General features: G+C 47.0%; 1 protein-coding gene across 7 annotated transcripts in view; it reads left to right on the top strand.

Moving 5' to 3' along the window:
• The window catches only part of MGAT5 (alpha-1,6-mannosylglycoprotein 6-beta-N-acetylglucosaminyltransferase), a 363,475-nt gene that overhangs the window by 14,844 nt on the left and 329,526 nt on the right, over positions 1–19,105 (top strand). For 2 of the 7 annotated variants that reach the window (XM_059927615.1, XM_059927610.1), the window contains exon 1: positions 13,924–14,046. The exons of the other annotated variants lie outside the window; for them this stretch is intronic. The gene's annotated coding sequence lies outside the window, so the exon portion shown is untranslated. Of the gene's footprint in view, positions 1–13,923; positions 14,047–19,105 lie in introns of those variants that run through there. 7 annotated transcript variants of the gene reach the window in all.

The raw sequence follows: 19,105 nt of genomic DNA, 5'->3' as shown, positions 1-19,105 counted from the left end.
CGTAAACGGCTGCCGGGGTGTTTTCTAATTTGCGGGGGAAGGGGCATTTCTCAGGAAGTAGGGTTTGGGGTGGAGGTAGACAGCTTCCTAAGGGGTGCCCTTTGTCCTGGTTGCTACCTTGCTGCCCAGTGAGTCCACACTAGAGGCTGTGCCCCGATCCAATCTATGACTGGATTTCTGGGAGTGGCGTCAGCCTTTTTCTGTTTCTGGAAACTTCTGTTGAGAGGAAGTGACTTTGCCACAGAGTAGCCTACTGCACCGTTCCTCGAGTCATTGCTGTGCTGCCCTGTGCATCTTTTTCCTCTCACAGCTTCTAAATCTATATTTAGAGCATGAAAATGCTGACCATTTCCTTTCTAATTCTTTAGAAGTTGAGCATGGGAAGGATCTTCACGCATCCAATACTACTAATACCTTGGGCAATCATATGAAATAATAATGGGAATCATATTGTTTCCTTCTTTGTTTCAGAAAATATTATAAGATTGGAATCGAATAGTTTCAAATGTTGTGCCTTCATTTTTCTGTGGGTTTAGTTATTGATCCAATTTCTCATTGAGTCAAAGCCACTCCCTTAAAGAAATAGGAGCAGCCCCATTACAAGATATTGTTACGTCTCATGTCAGACTAAAGAGAGCATAGGTGTCTTTAACAAGCTTGTCAATGAAGTGATAGCATTTCTCTCTCTCTTTTTGTGAAAGAGAACAGCAAATTCCGTTGCTTCCTGAGATGATGACGCTGTCACAGATTCATGTGCAAGATTGTGGGTACTATTTGGCCTAATTCTTATTTATTTATTTATGTTTTGGCCGCGCCATGGGGCATGTGGAATCTTAGCTCCTCGACTAGGGATGGAACCCGCGCCCCCTGCATTGGAAGCCCAGAGTCTTAACCACTAAACCACCAGGGAAGTCCCTGGCCTAATTTTTTAAATGAGATACCTCAGATCCTTTTATTGAGGAACTATCCTATCATTGGATCGGTAAGGCCGGTTTTTTTTTGGCTAGAGAAAGCAAGAAATTCACCAGATTCATTGGCTGAGGGGTAGGGCTTTCACTCAGTTTGAAGGATCTCTTATCCCTCCCCCACTTCTGGTTTTGAGCCACATGCACTTGGCCTCCTTTTCATACAGGTCTGGTTTGGGGTGAATTTTGATCTTAACCCTACCTTTGTGGAAAGAGTAAATGAAGTCCAGAAGATCTAGAGTACAGGAGTTAAAATATCCATAAGCGATTCACTTCCTGGTCAGAGTTGGTGGAATTAATTGTGCAGCTGCTGGACACAGATGCCGTTACTGTTTTATAGATCTTTTCACAATGAAAAATGGAAAATACAGGTCCCGCCTTCAAACTGACAATCTAAAGACCTCACATACAGAGTAATGCTTTCCCTGGAAAGTGGACCTCTTGAGCACGTAGCTGGTGTTCATGGGAGTGCTGGGTACTCCTGGGAACCAAGCCTTGAGCACACTGTCTAATTTCATGCTTATGACAGCCCTGTAAATTAGAATCCCTTGTCTTCGTTCAACACATGTAAAACCACAGTATGGGGAAGTTAAGTGTCCTGCCTGCAGTGACTCACGTAAATATAAGGTGATCATATAATTTATCATCTAAACCTGAACACTTTTGTGACTGAAAGGGGTGCTGTTAAATTAATGAGGAAGCTGGGATAACAGCCATAAACAGAGACGTATCGTCCCCCTACTAATCAGGTGCAGATTGGGGGTTTAATTCAGGTCTGATTCCCCAGGCTGCCTGCTCTCCTTTAGATGCATTAAATTGGGCTGCCTCATCTACAAATGAGTTGTTAAGGCACATATTGAATGAACTTCTGAAGGTGAGTTCTGCGCTAGGTAGAGAGCCAAAGAGAAATTCCCCTTAGGCTAGGTAAAAGTTCCCTTTGGCAAGAAAAAGGTCTACTAGAGATCGTCTTTCATACAAAAATGTAGAAAGGGTTTTGTTGGGAAGGCAGATGGTTTTTCTCTTCTGAAAAAAAATGGTTTTCCATTTTTTTGTTGTTGAAAAGAATGGGTCTGCTGTAGCCTTTCCAAGAAAGATAAAGGAAGACTCATAACATCGCATATGCAGGGCAAACATCTTCGTGGCCAGTGGCTATTGCCATACAGGGTAATATAATGAATTCTTCAATAGTAAGGTGTGGAGATGAAATTTACTACCCCTGTTTTTAGCACTCTGTCCATGACTGTTATTATCAAGGCAGATCTGTGTGGTATAATCATTACCGTGAGATGTTAAGATAAATTCCCAGCACTTGAATATATTGCACTCCCAGGATTGGATACCCCGGCTAGTGACCAGCCTCTGTGCCGCTGTGAGCCTCAGACACACGTGTGTGAACACACCCAGCAGAGGTGCAGACACAAAGGTAGGTGAAGCTCAAGGTACTTATAACTGATACTATAGCCCAACCACGGAAAGTAATAAAGAACATCACATAACACTCCAGGAGTTATTTTTTCTGTGTCACGTTCTCTTGCCACCTTCCAGGCCAGTTGAGGTGTGAAAGGAAGAGTTTCCTAGCAGAGCAGGTTCTGTAAATCCCACAGCCTCTAAAAACGTCCTGCTGGATTGCCACTTGTCATCAAGTCAGCAGTGCCAAAGAATGGCATGTCATTCAAAGGCCACTGCTGGGAACCAGAGCACGCTGGCGGATGGGTAAGAGTTATGTGTTTGGCTGGAAACATGTGATCTGGCTTTCAGATGAGAGCTGTTATTGGGCCTTCATTGCTGCACCCAGGTCCCTGGAGGATCTGCCTTCTGAAACTTGGAGCATCCAAAAAAGACTGATTCCCAGAGAAGGCACAATGAAACTTTCTGGAGATGGAGGAGAAGACTTCCCCCATCCAGTGGGAGCAGGAGAGGGACTGGGGGGGCCGGGGATTGCACCTGCGCCTGTGATATGTTTGAGCTGCTCCCTGAGGAAGACCACGATCTCTGGTGGCCTTTTTGAAGGGCCGGATTTCCCGCTGGAAATAAGAGAACCACAGGCCACGAGACAGAGAGAAAAAGAAAACGGGCTTGGAGGAGAGGTGTGAGAAGGGGAAGCAGGGAGATAAAAGAGGCGACCTAGGTGGTGAGCCGCAGCCTTTCTGCTGTGGATCTGTCTCAGGTGACAAGACCGTCTCGGGTGACAAGAGCCTTCTTGGAATAGGGCAGGAGACGTCAGCTGGGAAGTCAGGAGATCTGGGGGCTGGTGCTTTCCTCCTGCTAACTCACTTGGTGAGCCTCCATCTCTTCCGCAGAATTGGGCGAGTCGGGTCAAATGTTACGCACATGACTTCCAGCTCTGTGAGTCTTTGAGGCTGAACCATCTTTGCAGGGCTCACCAGCGTGGCCCAGTGGATACTTCCTGAGCACCTGTGTGTCAGGCATAGGGACACAAAAAGCGAATGCATCACGTGGCCCTACATCTAGGGTGGGGCCCTGTCCTAAGTGCCCCTGGTGCCCCATCAACAAGGAGAACAGCTAACTCTTAGAAAACATTTGTTATGTGCCAGGCAGGGTTATGGTTACTTCCCATTGATTTACATCTGTTAGCTCTTTTAATCCTCCCAACAACCCTATGAGGTGGGTATGACTGTTCTAATTTTCGAGGCACCGAAAAATGAAGTAATTTGTCCCAGGTTTCCCAGCTAACAAGTGGTGGAATCGGGATTTGAACCCAGGGAGCCTGGCTCTAGAGCTCACACCGTGCAGCTGCTGTGTGTGTGTGTGTGTGGGCAGGGGGAGTAGCTGTCACATGTTCTTATTGTTTCCATTGCTGGACTGTCAGCTGCCCAAGGGCAGTAACCATGTCTGTCTTGTTAACTGTTGTATTCCTAGTGCCTGGCCCAACACAGGCTCTTGAGGCATTTTTGTTGGATGGATGGATTGGATGAATGGATGATGGCTGGCTGGATGGACGGATCATTGGATGGATGGATAGATGGATTAATGGATAGATGGGTGGATGGTTGGATGGATGGATGGATGGATGGATGAGATAAACAAGGTCTTTGGGGAGTTTAAGGAGGAAAACAGACCCATAAACACCTAATGTCAGTCGCTGTCAGGCAGGAGGGGTACTTAGTCCAATCTGAGGCATCAGCGGAGCCTTCCTTGAGGGGGTGATGCCTGAACTGAGCCTTGAAAGATGTGCAGAATTTGGGAGAATCCGGTGGGAAAGGCATGCCAAGCAGGGAGCCGTGTGAACTAACTGTAGCATTGCCCCAGCAGTCAGCTATTCCTAGAGCATAGAGGGTGAGGCGGGGGCTGATGGAGATGGGGCGAGGTCAGGAGAAGCCCTCCCGGGAAAGGCGTTTGTGCTCGCTCCTGAGAACAGTGGAGAGAGAGCTCTTGAAAGGGTTTGAGCAGGGGAGTGACCCGGGCAGCTTTGGATTTTTGACGGGGTGTTCTGGCTGTAGTGTAAAGGGTGGAAGGAACACGAATGAGATTAGGCAAGGGAGAGGCTACTGCAGGGGTCCCAGCAAGAGATCTCGGGACGCTGGGGTGGGGGAGGGGGTAGAGGTGGCTAGAGGGGTAGGGGAAGAGGGGGACCCTTAACTTTGGGCATGTTGAGCTCAAGGGTCCTAGGGCTGCTGATGGGCAACACAGATGCTCCCCCGTGAATGCAAAGGTAGCTTGACCTGGAGGGGAAGGATGGGGTAGATGGGAGTTTGGGCGGTGCCTGCATCAGGTGGTGGATAAAGAAGGAGAGTGGATGATATCATCCCCAAAACAGTGTTACCCTGAGAGAGCCAGTCCCTGGAAGCGGAGCCCAAAAGAAGCCCCGGAAGAACAGCCAGAGAGGCCTGGGTCCTGCCGGAGTAGAGCAGGGCGTGGGTTTTATGGAACTGGTCATCCTCAATGGAGTGATAACATTCTTTGAGCCCTGACAGTGTGCCTGGCACACGGACAAGCACTGGGGGTGCTTTTACTCAGTTGTTCTTTATAAAACCCCTATGAGGAAAGTGTTATTCTGATCCCCATTTTACAGAGGAGGAAAGCGAGGGACAGAGTGTTAATCACAGTTAACCCAAGGTCACGTGCGTCGCAGGACCAGAGCGTCCTGGCGAGATGAAGCTCCCTAGGTTTGTGTGTGTGTGTGCACGTGTGTGTTTTGTCAATACGGTAAATCTCTGAAGACTTCTGCAAATCCTGAATCAGAGCCTGAGAAAAGAAGGAGGGTGTTGGAGCTGTCTTGAGGGCGTAGAGGAGGTCGGGTTAAGGTGGGTGGGTGTTTTGTTTTTGAAAGGATGAGAGACAGAGCCAGCTCGGAAGGAGATTTTGAAGATAGAGGCGGGAGAGGGCCTGGGGTCTGAGGGCCGGTGTGTAAGGTGATAGATGACAAGCACAGAGAAGAGAGAGGCCTTGGAGGAGGAGAAGGAGGAGGAGGTGGCTGGAGGGAAGAAAGCAGGAGGGTCGGAGCTGTTGTCAGAATTGGAGGGGGGTCGTAGGGGTCCATTGGTAGGAAATATCCAGAATAGGTAAATCCAGAGACAGAAAGCAGGTTAGTGGCTGCCAGGGGCCGGGGGGACGGGCAGAATGGGGAGGGCTGCTGAATGGGTTCGGGGTTTCTTTCCAGGGGTGATAAAAACGTTTTGGAACTGGACAGAGGTGCTGGTTGCACAATATTGTGAATGTACCAAATGTCACTGAATTGGACATTTTTAATGGTTAATTCAAAGTTACATGAGTCTTACCTCAATAAAAAAAAAAAAAAATTGGAAGAGGGAGAAGTGAGAGGGGAGAAAGTGGGTCACATCCAACGACCACGATTTTCTGGCCCCTGCTTGCTCCCTGTTATGTAACAGCTTTATTATCATCTCCCAACAGCTGATGTCGATTTGTTTACTAGGACGTAAAAGAGGGCTGTGAGATCCCATCCTGTCTCTAGTACTGGTGCTCAGTGAATGTTGGAATGAACCAAAGAATGGTGGCGGGGATGGATGGGATGGAAGGTCCGGTGGGCTTTGGGATATTGGGTGTAGAAGGGGCTGCCGGTTTGGAATCGTTGGCTGAGGATAAAGGGAAATGGAGCTGAGGATCAGGAAAAGCCTGGGATCCTGATGGTCAAAGGCCTGCAGGAGCTGAGGACACAAAGGCACCTGGGAACGTCTGCTTTCCCTGGTTCTGCTGAGTGCAGAAGAAGAGGCAGGCTGTGAGGTTGAGTTTGTTGCTGTAAGTTGGGGATTTTGCTGGGTGATTGCAGTGGAAAGACAAGGATTTAGGGGAGAAGAGGGCATTGGTGATAAATAGTTCAGGGAGGTAAGGGAATCTGGGAGGGGTCGGCTCTGGACCTGGAGAAAGTGATCCCAGGCCTCTTAAGACGTGAGAGCAGGTCATGATTGTTGGGAGTGGAGACCGGGACAGCTGACCCGAACAAGAAGAGGTCAGGGGTGTGGATCACGTGGAGTGAAGATGACGGTCACTGGGCTCCAAGGGGTCACGGTGTTGCAGGCCCAGTGCAGTGATTTCCAAGACTTGGTACTCAGGATAACCTTTTGGGATATGGGAAGAAAATATGAAAACTTCATTTTTTTCCCATAAAAGTTAAGCACTTATGTTTTAGTAATATTTACACGTTTATTATTTTTAAATAAATGAACATGTATTAGGGGTGCACGCTCACTTTTTACTAATGGGATGTGTGGCCAAAATAGTTGTGAAGAACTTATTTACAAAACGAACAGACTCACAGACTTCGAAAACAAACTTATGGTTACCAAAGGGGAAAGGGGGGGGAGGGATAAATTAAGAGTTTGGGATTAACATATACGCACTACTATATATAAAATAATCAACAAGGTCCTACTGTATAGCACAGGGAGCTCTACTTAGTATTCTGTAATAACCTATATGGGAAAAGAATCTGAAAAAGAATAAATATATGTATGTATATGTATAACTTAATCACTTTGCTCTACACCTGAAACCAACACAACAATGAATTGATACATCAACTACACTCTAATATAAAATGAAAATTAAGTTTAAAAAAACCAAACAACAAAAAACCAATAGTTGTGAAAGCGACTGGTTTGGGAGGTTGGCAGGCCTGGGATGACATCTTTCGGAGTGACGTCACGTGGGACACCAGGCCACATGGCTTGCTGAAACAGAAGCCCCGTGTCTCCTGTGTCTGTCACCATCGCCTGGTTGACCAAATAAGGGTATCTTCCAGAAAGGGCATGAGGTTTCCTTGCAGTCACTGGCTCTGTGCAAACCCATTATGCACTGTGGATCACCTTTTAAAATTGATCACAGACCATTTGCCGAAGAATATTCCTTGTAGAACCTGAATACCCATCAATGTCGGTTGTTTCTGGAATCCATCCCCAACCTCCAACCCAGTTTTTTTTTTTGAAGGTTGAACCTTTTTCTTCTGACTTCCTGGATATTCATTAATATTCCCCCCCCTCCCCTCAAGAGATTATGACCTAGGGGAGTGTTTTTAGGAACCTGGGATAATGTTTTCCTGAATCTTGCAATCTGAATTGAAAGGAACTCAAGATCTGAGGAGTCAGGGGCAGGAGAAATAGAGTGTGGTCCTGAGCAAAGGCAATCTGGCTTCCAGTTAGTTCTGACTGCTGTTATGAGCTGTGTGCTTCTGGGCAAGTTGCTTAACTTCTCTGACAGCTGCTTTCATTTTAAAGTTGGAGAGGTGATTTTCTATCTGATAAGGTTATGGGAAAAATTAAAGGAGTTGATGACACACGTGGAAGCCCCTTAAACTTGCTGGGACTCAATAAACGCCAGTTCTTCCTCCCCCTGGACACCCGTTGTCCCACCCACAGTCTCCGCCTATGCTCGCCTCTTGTACATTTCCGCCCTGGTGGAGGAGACAGATAAGAACAAAGGGTGAATCGCTAAGACTTCCTGTTGGCCTGGTTTAAAGGTATCCTTGACATTGCTTCTCTTTGCCTGGAGATCTCTTCCGTGGATTTCTTTCCCTAGCCTCTGTTCTGTTTCAAGGAGAGTTTGGGGCATCTTAAGTTCTGTTAAGGTGATTGGCTAATGTTGAAACAACTCGTTAATTATGAGCCTCCCTCACCCCACGAAATGCCTTCATGAGGAACTGATTACTGATTTCATAGGAGGCAGAAAACAAAATAATGCCACCTTCCCCCACCACCCGCATTTCAGATATTAAGTCAAAGGAAAGAGTTCTGAGAGCATTTCAAATCAAAATGTTTTAGTAGGGGTATTTCAAAAGCCCTTTTGTGGTTATAGAGTGGGAACCTTCTTATTTGAAAATGATGATGTTGGTGGCCTGGCGACCCTCCCCAGCCTGTTTCGACATTACAGAGGCCAGGCTTCCGGGACTGCTGGGTGCCCGTCTCCTTGGCTGGGTTTCTGTCACCTTTGGGTACTGGCCGCTGCTTCTTAGACGGCCTGCATGCTGGGTCTGACCATGCCATTCTCTCCTGCATTTAATCTGAGTGCTGTATACTTCGTGAATGGAAGAATGGAAGACTGGAAGAAGTTTTAAAAGTCATTCTTTAATTTTTTTTTTTTTTTCTTTGCTGCACCACACAGCATGTGGGATCTTAGTTCCCTGACCAGGGATCTAACCCGCGCCCCCTGCAGTGGAATCTCGGAATCCCAACCACTGGACCGCCAGGGAAGTCCCTAAAAGTCATTCTTTAGAAAAGTATAGCTATGAAGAAAAATAGGCCTTTTAATTACTTAACTCAGCCTGTTGCTAGGATACGTGGGTGTGGTAATCCCTCCCCACCCCAGGAAAATATTTTATTGTTTAGTTAAAAATGACTACCTTTTAATTTACAACGGGAGTGTCAACACAGATGTTAATGTATTTGGGGCTTTATATTTTTTAAGTTAATTAATTAATTTTGGCTGCGTTGGGTCTTGGTTGCTGCGTGCAGACTTTCTCTAGTTGCGGCGAGCAGGGGCTACTCTTTGTTGCCGTGCGTGGGCTTCTCATTGTGGTGGCTTCTCGTTGCGGAGCACGGGCTCCAGGCGCGAGGACTTCAGTAGTTGTGGCGTGTGGGCTTCAGTAGTTGTGACACGTGGGCTCACGGGCTCGAGAGCGCAAGCTCAGTATTTGTGGCTCACGGGCTTAGTTGCTCCACAGCATGTGGGATCTTCCCAGACCAGGGGTCGAACCCGTGTCCCCTGCATGGGTAAGCGGATTCTTAACCACTGAGCCACCAGGGAAGTCCCTGGGGCTTTCTTTTCCGCTTTCTTTTTTTCTTCCTGAGAGAGTGATTTTATAACATCAGGCTCTGTTGTGAAGTTCCTAATCCTTTTATTTCCATGTTACAAGGTGGGATAGTAGTGCTGCATGGATGTGAGCATTAGGACTGATTCAGAAAAAGAGACCAGTGCTGTGCCTGCAGTATAAGAGCCATTCAATACGTGGCAGATGCCATTTTAAATTCAGATTAAAGAAAAAAAGGGTTCAGGTTCTATGCAGGCAGCGTAGCACGGTATGAAAAAGAACCTATTGATTAAACACTTAGAAAGTTTCCAGAAACCTCCTTTTAAATCCCAAGATATTGGCCCTCCTGTGATGGATGTCTTGAGGCAGATAAAACAGTTGAGTCTTTTGAGTGGAAGGAACAGGGATCCTTTCACACGAAGTGGTACTTGAAAAATATTACTGTAATTAAAATATACGGTGTGGTTAGTTTTCAGGAAATGTACATTTTTCATGTCTTGAAGGAGGCTTACCGAGTTACTTAAAAAAAAAAATAAAAAAGAAACAGCCTCTACTGGAAATTAGCACGTGATAGGGTTGAAGTTGTTTTTTTCCCCTTCCTTTCTGTCTGAGATCTTACACCTAGTGGTAATACTGATGCTGGGATGGGCGAGTCCTAGAGCTCTGTCCCCTCACAGCACCCTCTTCTCCTCCCTGTCTACCTGGGAATCTGTGAGCTTGAATGGGAAAAACATTCCATCTTTATGTACAATGAATTCTAACTGAAATTTGGCATCTTCTTCAATTACGAACCTAGGCAACAAACCAAAGTAGCGTTAGAGGTATCCCGATCTCGTCATCCATAAATCCACATCACATTACCCCTGTTGTGGATACCTCTAAATGTTATTCATGCATATCACTACTTCACAATGATGCCAGATCCCAGAGCTACTTTTCAATCTTGTTACTTGGTGTATTAATAAAGAAACGCTCATATCACCTATCACAATTTAAAAACATTGTGATGACTAAATCTAAGTATAATTTGTTTGCTTTGAAATGTTTTATTTTACGCGTTTAAAAACATTATTCGGAGAAGTCCAGAGGCATCACTTGATTGCCACTGGGATCCATGACATACAAAAGGTTAAGACCCTACGCTTTGTGATTTAAATTTTATACTAAGGAACTGGGGCTGACTGAAGGACTCTTAACCCTGGCTCCCCACAAGAATTACCTGGGAGCTTCAAGACCCCTGGTTCCCCGGGCCATATGCCAGACTAATTAAGTTAGAATTTCTGGGGATAGGATCTTGGTGATTACAGGTGATCCCAATGTGTAGCTGAGGTTGAAGACCACTGGTCTGTATGTTCAGATAAACTAGCCTACTTCCCTCTTTCCCTCCATTCTGATTCTTTAAATAAGAACTTGAGTTTCATGCTCACAGTAGAAAATTCAAACTGTACAGAGAGCCCAGCTCGCTCACCTTTCTAGAGGTAACTGTTGTTGACAGTTTTTGTGCATAAACAATCATTATAGACACACACACATCCACACATATACCCACAATGGTATATACTATACATGTTACATCATACAGACATAGAAGTTTTTTCACTAATAGAGGGAGAGCTTTCCAAACTAATTTTGAGCTAAGTTGGTCCTTGAGACTAAATTCTTTTTCTTTGGTGTTTTTCGATTTGCCTACAACTGGGGAACCTGATCCCTCAAGGCCCAGTTCAGGAGTAGTTTGGAGACCATGAATCCTGATTTCCCTCTTTTAAGAACGAGTGGGACCGACAAGAAAGAGTAGCATTGGGGTCGGGTCCATGTGGGGTGTGGGACTTGGGGCAAGCCGCTTAGCCATGCACACGTCTTTGAATCTGTTTGCTCATCTGTCAGAGGGAGACAAAGAAGGCTTCCTCCCAGGACTGCTGTGAAATGTGTACAAGCTCAGTGACAGCTAGCGATGATCATGACCCTCATTGCAGATTGTATTCCCCAAAGGAGCTTGGCATGGTCCTTGGGCCCCTCAGAGTTCTTTTTTCTATTAGTATGCAGAAAACACGGGGTAAGTAAAAAAAAAAAAAGCCCTGTGCAACTACTACAGACAGAGTCTAGAGGCCCTAAAGCACACTTTGGGATAGCCATCGTCTGGCTGGATTAGGAGTTGGGTTCAAGGCCACACTGATTGATGATGAATTAACCTTATTAGCTCTTCTCAGCCGAGTACTTATACTACCAGCTTAACACACTCTTAGAAATGCTCCTCCAAGCTTATTGACCCACATCTTTGCATTTCATCTCACTTGCAAAAGCAGTTAACGTTTAGAGTGAGAGCCAGTATCAGAGCACATGGCCAGAAACAGAATGCACCCCAGATGGTTTGAATGAAGACTAATGAAAGGAACGGTTACAGAGGTGCTGGTCAGGCACCATGAAGCACCCAGGGACTAAACAACAGTGGGACACCATTATCACTGCTAGGGCTAAGGGGGCAAGGGAAGAAGTAGAGTTACTGGAGCCCAGTGGGATCTGGAACTGGAGAAGGACTGCCAAGCAGGAGCTGAATTCAAGAGGAATCTGCCCCAAGATGGGGCATCCAAGGAGGGATGGAGCTGCGAAGAAATACCCTGCCCTCTCTCCTGTGTTCTCCAGTCCTCTGCTGGGCCTCTGCTGGGCTGAACCAGTGGGAAGCCAGCAGCCAATGGAGCCCCAGTGACTGTGAGACATCAGAAGTCAGTGAACCGCCTGCCAGTGGGCTGAGCACTTAGATGGGGCCCAGTACATGGTTGTTCCCTTCCCCTCACCTCCTAGGATGTGGACGGCAGCTGTTCGCCCTTGTCTTAAAGAAACGCCAGCAAGACTATTCAGGCAGACAGAAAAGGAGGGAGCGCTTCACCTACTAAAAAACAAACCCTCGAGTCAAGATCTGTCATATATATTTTCTGAGCCCTGGCTCTCTTGGTGTCTGTGCAGAGAAGCTACCCATGTATGTTGTCCCTTAGTTCACCGCTGCCACCGGGCAGGCAATAACACCAAAAACATGGAGGTCCAGTTGAGGAGATGTTAATTTTAATTCGGAAACTCCCTCTCTTTTTTCCTCTCACACACATGCCTGGAGATTTCCAGTCGTAGATTTCATCTCTGGCAGCTAGGAGACCACACTGGTGCCAGAGTAGCCTCGCCAGCCGTTCTGCAGGTCGGCCTCTCAGAGCTCAAGAGAAGGCCAGGCTGCTTCCATCGTTAGAGCCTCCCGATATATTTGAAAAGTGGGAAAATGCATATTAGGATTAGAAACACCCTAGGGAATCTTAAATGTTCATATGAGAGAACTGCATGTTTTTAACGCAAAGAAACATAATATGACCTAATCACGCTTTTCACAAGATAATTATAGGAGTTACAAAACTATGGAGATAGAGCACACTCTAAGTGGTGTGATCTGGTAATGGGATATCAGTTCAAAGTTATATGATGAATGTCTTCTGTTTCAACCCCATCGCTGTGTCTCTCTGAGGCTCTGTGACTCCCTGGGAGAAAGTATCATATGTCTGGGTCTGAGGCTGTGGTGACTTGAGCTCTTGCCCAGTCTACACCCCATCCCTCCATGTTCTGTGTGCTTTGATTCCCTTGGCCTCTCTGTGCCTTCTGAGACCCAGGTTTAGAAAGTATGTCTGTGTTCTGCGTAATTGTCGGGCTGATAGAACATGAGTATGGGAGCCTTGCGGGAACCTCGGAGCAGTGGATTAGCTCACCACTGGGGGACACTTCATCCTTCTGTCTCCAGATGTTGACTTTTGTAGATCCCTGCTAGTCCGTAGAGACTTCACCGAAGGAGAAGAAAGGAAGCAGATGTGAAATCAATGTCTTCTTCATTTTTAAAAATAATAAACTGTTTGTTGAAAGATTTGGGGACCAGAGACTTGGGCTGGTGAACATGGTGAACTCTGTTTTATCTCCCAAGTTACAAGCAAACGTGATTGAGACTACCTTAGTTTTAAAAGAAAAGTCGGGATCATTCTCAGACTTCAGCCATCTGTAGGGCAGCGGTTTGCCAATTTCAGTTGTATAAGAAAGGACCAAAGGAGCTTGTTAAAAAGGCAGACCTCAGCCCCCCAACCCTGTCCCAAGACACAGAGTCCGCCTTTGTAGCCAACTCCCCACATGGTTCAAGAAACACGGCTTAGGAAACACTGAAACATTCCTTAAGATTTTTTTATTCTTGAGATATAATTGACAGACAGCACTGTATAAGTTTAAGGTGTACAGCGTAATGATTTGACTTACATTCATCATGAAGTGATGACCACAATAAGTTTAGTGGACATCCATCATCTCGTATAGGTACGAGATTAAAGAAATAGAAAGAAATTATTTTCCTTGTGATGAGAACCCTTAGGATTTACTTTCTTAACTTTCAAATATAACATAAATGTAACAGCAGTATTAATTACATTTATCATGGTGTATATTACATGCCTTGTACTTATTTATCTTATACCTGGAAATTTGTACCTTTTGACTGCCTTCATCCTATTTCCCACCCCCCATCCTTGCCTCCCCCTTATGCCTTTTTTAAGGTATTGATGTTTGATCTGGAGATCTTTGGGGGTTTTTTTGTTTTTTGTTTTTTAAATCAGAATTGTAAAATTCCTCTGGACCTTCTTCCAGACTGTATTTTTTCGTTTTGTTTGTTTTAACCCCTGTACTTCAGGCAGCCTGTCATTGGCAGGACAGACGCATCAGAAGTAAATTCCCTGGAAGGGGATCCTGCTGTCACATGGTGGGAGATGCAGTCATGCTTGAAAACAAAGAAATAAAAGCCTCCATCGAACTCGGTGGTCTCCCTGAAGAGGTTGGAAAAGTAATCCAGTGGTATGTGTTGGTTTCAAGCCTGGGTTGTTATTAATGCTGTCACAAATGATAATACTTTTCCATTGACAGGCCTGCCGTCTCGGAGGAGTTTTATGTGTCGCGTACTGGATCCTGCTGGGTCATTAAGCCACTCACTTGGCATCTTATAGGCCGCTGAGGACCATCAGCTTGGAGGCGGCGCTGCATTTCCCCCAGAGCGCGCTGCGTGGCGTGTTGACTGTTGCTTATGGTTCCCTGGGAAGGGAGGCTCCCCAGGGCCTCATGCTGTTGGGGTCCAGGCCCAGGGAGGTGGGGTCCTCCTTCCCACCCTGCCCCTTTATCTTTCTTACAGCATCAGAGGCTTCTTGGCCCCTTCACGTGGGGCAAGGGCAGGGCTGTAGCTCTTTTGTTGTTGTCGTTGGTGTTTTTCTTTTGGCTGCGCCACGAGGCACGTGGAATCATAGCTCCCCAACCAGGGATCCAGCCGGCGCCCCCTGCAGTGGGAGCGCGGAGTCGTAGCCACTGGAACGCCAGGGAGGTCCCTGCTGCTCTTTTTTTTTTTTAACATCTCTATTGGAGTATAATTGCTTTGCAATATTGTGTTAGTTTCTGCTTTATAACAAAGTGAATCAGCCATGCATACACATATATCCCCATATCTCCTCCCTCTTGCGTCTCCCTCCCACCCCTCCCTATCCCACCCCCCTAGGTGGTCACAAAGCACTGAGCTGATCTCCCTGTGCTATGCGGCTGTTTCCCACTAGCTATCTGTTTTACATTTGGTAGTGTATGTATGTCCATGCCACTCTCTCACTTCATCCCAGCTTACCCTTCCCCCCTCCCCGTGTCCTCAAGTCCATTCTCTATGTCTGCATCTTTATTCCTGTCCTGCCCCTAGGTTCTTCAGAACCATTTTTTTTTTTAGATTCCATATATATGTGTTAGCGTACAGTATTTGTTTTTCTCTTTCTGACTTACTTCACTGTGTATGACAGACTCTAGGTCCATCCACCTCACTACAAATAACTCAATTTTGTTTCTTTTTACGGCTGAGTAATATTCCATTGTATACATGTGCCACATCTTCTTTATCCGTTCATCTGTCGATGGACACTTAGGTTGCTTCCATGTCCTGGCTATTGTAAATAGAGCTGCAGTGAACATTGTGGTACATGACTCTTTTTGAATTATGGTTTTCTCAGGGTATATGCCCAGTAGTTAACAGCTCTCTCTTTTTAAGGTTCACTATCCTGTAGGGAAAAAATACACGAGCCCTGCAAAACAAGAGGCAGTTAGTTGAATACTTTTGTAAGCAAGAGAAAGATGTTGCATTTTTCACTCCCCAGGCTTTAATAGTTTCAGTGTACAAAACAGAGACTTTGTACCTCATTCAGGCAGCCAGTGCAAGGAAGAAGAATATGGGACAGAGGAATGGTGGGTGGGGCATGGATGGTTATGCCAGAGAGGGCTTCAGAAGGACAGCTTGCCCACTTCTGATAGCCTTCCAAGACAGAGCCCTTCAGAGCTCTGAAATCCATGTTGCCTTTTCACAAATGTACTGAGTGAGGCTGTGACTGATTTACAGAAGGGAACGTGCCCAGCCTCTCCTGTAGAGGCCCAGTGGACTCCACAGCTGGCCTGTCCAAGCTACGTCCAGACCTGCAGGTCAGAGGGCAGAAGCCAGGCTTATCTTGGGGAAATGGCAGGCCAGTGGTGTCCAGACTTGATCTGTCGGGGACAGGAAACCCAGTGGCTCTGGTGGTCTGGCCCACTGCCAACACAGATCTCAGTCAGTGGCTTTGAGTCTCAGGCTCTGTCAGATGACGGGGTGAAGCCTCACACCCTCACCCACCCCTTTAAAGTCGGGTAACACTGACCACACCCCTCAGACTCTAAATCGAACCCAAGGAAATGGTTGAATACTGGCTTCCCCAAGGTCCACGCCATTTTACCTAGTCATAGGCGGGACTTTTCAGGAAACAAGCCACCCTGAGCGATGTGCTATCATACTTTCCCTGATGAACTTCGAGGCAATCAAGGTAATTAAAGAAAACTCTGCTTGTTCAAATGCGAGCGGGAAGCCTCTCTTTACCTCTTAAGTTTGAGTCGGGTCCTTGTTTACGTGAGGGTACTGTGTGAGGTTTCTTGGCCATTGGTGACCTTTGTGGGTGGATGACGACATCCATTCTGAACAAGGAACAGACTTTTTCCTCAAAATGCTAACGTTTAAGATACAAGTGAACTTATTTACAAAACAGAAACAGACTCACAGACATAGAAAACAAACTTATGGTTACCAAGGAGAAAGGGGTGGGAGGGATAAATTAGGAGTTTGGGATTAAAAGATTCACACTACTATATATAAAATAGATAAAAAAACAAGGACCTACTGTATAGCACAGGGAACTATATTCAATATCTTGTAATGGAAAAGAATCTGAAAAAGAATATATATGTATAAATGAACCACTTTACTGTACACCAGAAACTAACACAGCATTGTCAATGAGCTCTACTTCAATAAAACATTAAAAAAGAAAAGAAAAGAATGACAGTGGCTCGGGCTGAAGAGGCCAAGTGCTGTTTCTGTCACGATGCCAGCCCTGTATCTTGGGTTCACCTCCCAGGACAAGGAGCTCTCTCCTCAGCCCTTACGCTGATTCTCTGACGGAAGGTGCAGGGGGTGGGTTAGAATGCACTGACTTGTGTTCAGGAGTTTGGGGACTTGGTGAGCACCCCTGAGAGAGACCATTCTTTCTCTGCACCCAGACATTTCTCTCGCCTGGACATCTTTGCTGCCACTACCCTGGCCCGGCTGTTACCGACAAGGGTTCTTGGCCCTCCTTAATCAATAGAAATTGATCAGAGGCCAGACAAGAAACTCAGGCAAGGCTTTACTGGGGCCCCTGGGGAGCGAGAACAAACAACAGGTTCCCTTGCTCGCTTCCTGAGCGGGAGTGGGCTTGTTCCTTACATGGGGTGAGGGGAGGGGTGTGTCCAGGGGTTGGGCCGGAGAGGGGTTTAGGTGCTTTGCCTACCCCTTGTTGTGTGCAGGGGGCATGCGTAGTACCCTGCTTTTGCTCCAGGCTCTTCAAAGGTGGCAGTTGGGTTTTTTGGTCTCTTTGTGTCTTTTGTCCAGAATTTGCCCCAACTGTGCATGCATGCGCTTATTTTTAGTCCCATATAGTTTCTTTGTATCCTGTTGCTTGAGGAGAGGTGGGTCCAGGTGCCAGCACTGCAGCAAAGGGTCCTGGGTCCCAGCCTGTCACACAGCTGCTGCCATTTCTTGCCTGGACCATGCAGTGGCCTCTGCCTGCATCGTCTCTTCCCTATCGGTGCAGCACCTTCAGCAAGCTTTTGAAAATGCAAACCAGATCACTGCCATCAGTCTTTTCCTGCCGAGAGGCCGTGTGGCGAGGTGATCCAGAGCTTGGGATCTGAAGTTGGTCCGACCGGGTTCAAATCCTTCACTAGCTGGGTGACTTGGGGCCCCTTAGCTTCTGTCCTCATCTGTAAAATGGAGATGATGATGTTAATAGAACCTACTCATGAGTTGTTGTAAGGATTACATTTCTACCTGGAACATTTAGACCACTGCTGAATACATGTTAGTTATTATGTTTGTTGTCAATGTTCTGCCTAAAATTCATGGGCCTCCTAAGCCTAGACTCAGACACAGACTTCTAACCAAGCTTGTGAGGTGCAGCACGATCCAAAGCTGGGCAACTTCTCTTATCTCCCAAGGACTCCTCCTGCCTCCTCCTGTTTTCTACCCACCCTAGCTTCTTTCAGCATCTCCAAAGCACCACACTGTCTCCTGCCCCAGGGCCTTGGCACAAGCTTTTCCTCTACTGCGCATGTTTGCCTCCTTGCCTCTTTGCCTGGCCGACTCCTGCTCTTCCTCTGTATCTTGGTCTAAGTGTCCCGTCCTCAGGGACCCCTCCCTCAACCACTGAGGTGGAAGGAGACCCCTGTCATTCTGTGCTGCGGCACCCCCATTTTTGTTTTCTTTCATAGTCTTTGCCACAGTTGGTAATTTTCCGTTCATCTGTAGGTTTGCTCGATTGGTATCTTCAAGCTCTCCTCCCTTTAAGCGCCGTGAAGCCAAGGATGGGCCCACAGCATGTGGCACAAGCCTGCCCTGCACTGGCCTGTGCTGCTCCCTGACTGTGATGAATGAATACTGGTAACCCAGTCGGGCTTGTCAGCTCCTGCCCTGGGCCCACAGTCGGTGTATGTACGACCTTGTGTTTATCTCTGCAGACAGAGACCTTTCCGAACACGTTTCTAGGTCGTAGGTCAGCCATGGAGGAGGTGCAGGGGATACAGAGTTTAATGGTTCTCAAACTGTAGCGGGCATCAGAAACACCTGGAGGGCTTGTTAACATGATTGTTGGCCCGTCCCCAGAATTTGATTCTGTAGGCCTGGGCTGGGGCCTGGGAATTTGCGTCTCTTACAAGCTCCCAGGTGAGGCTGCCGGTTTGGGGACCCCACTTTGAGAACCACTGAGAGAGGTGTACAGATAGCAAAGCAACCAGCCATCACAGTGCTCAGAGACCTGCTGGCTCATGGAGTGCCGCCAAGGAAATAAAGGCTGGGAGAAGAGTGAACCGGGCGGCTTGCTGTGGGCCACGCAGGTGGGGCTGTCCCGGTTCCTGTCCCACTTCTGTGTGTAGTTGTGGGTGAGGTCGTTAACGACTTCACGGTGGGAGAATCTCTTCTACCTGCTTCTTTTGCTGCTGAATTGGTAGAATCTAGGGGCTAGAAAGGTTGGAGGTACAGGATCCCGCAGGAGAGGAATGTTTTCAAGGAGCTCATTGTAATCATGTTGTGAAGGCCCCAGAGCGGGGATCCCGGTGGTTTGATGGAAGGTGGATTCAGGACAATCGTTGACGGCAGCTGCTTCTCCTGCCCGTTCCTCTATAGGAAAGCTCCTGGTAGAGAACTCTTTAGTGGGCCCCCTTGCTGACCGAGAGCCACAGGGAGCTCTTAGGTTTACCTAGTGGCCCTAGGCAGGTGGGCATCACCCAGAGGCCTGATCCCCTCTTTCCCATCACAGCCGCCACGATACTTTCATGG

Source organism: Balaenoptera ricei, chromosome 7, assembly GCF_028023285.1.
Source record: "Balaenoptera ricei isolate mBalRic1 chromosome 7, mBalRic1.hap2, whole genome shotgun sequence".
NCBI lineage: Eukaryota > Metazoa > Chordata > Mammalia > Artiodactyla > Balaenopteridae > Balaenoptera > Balaenoptera ricei.
This window is presented reverse-complemented; position numbering and strand designations above follow the sequence as displayed.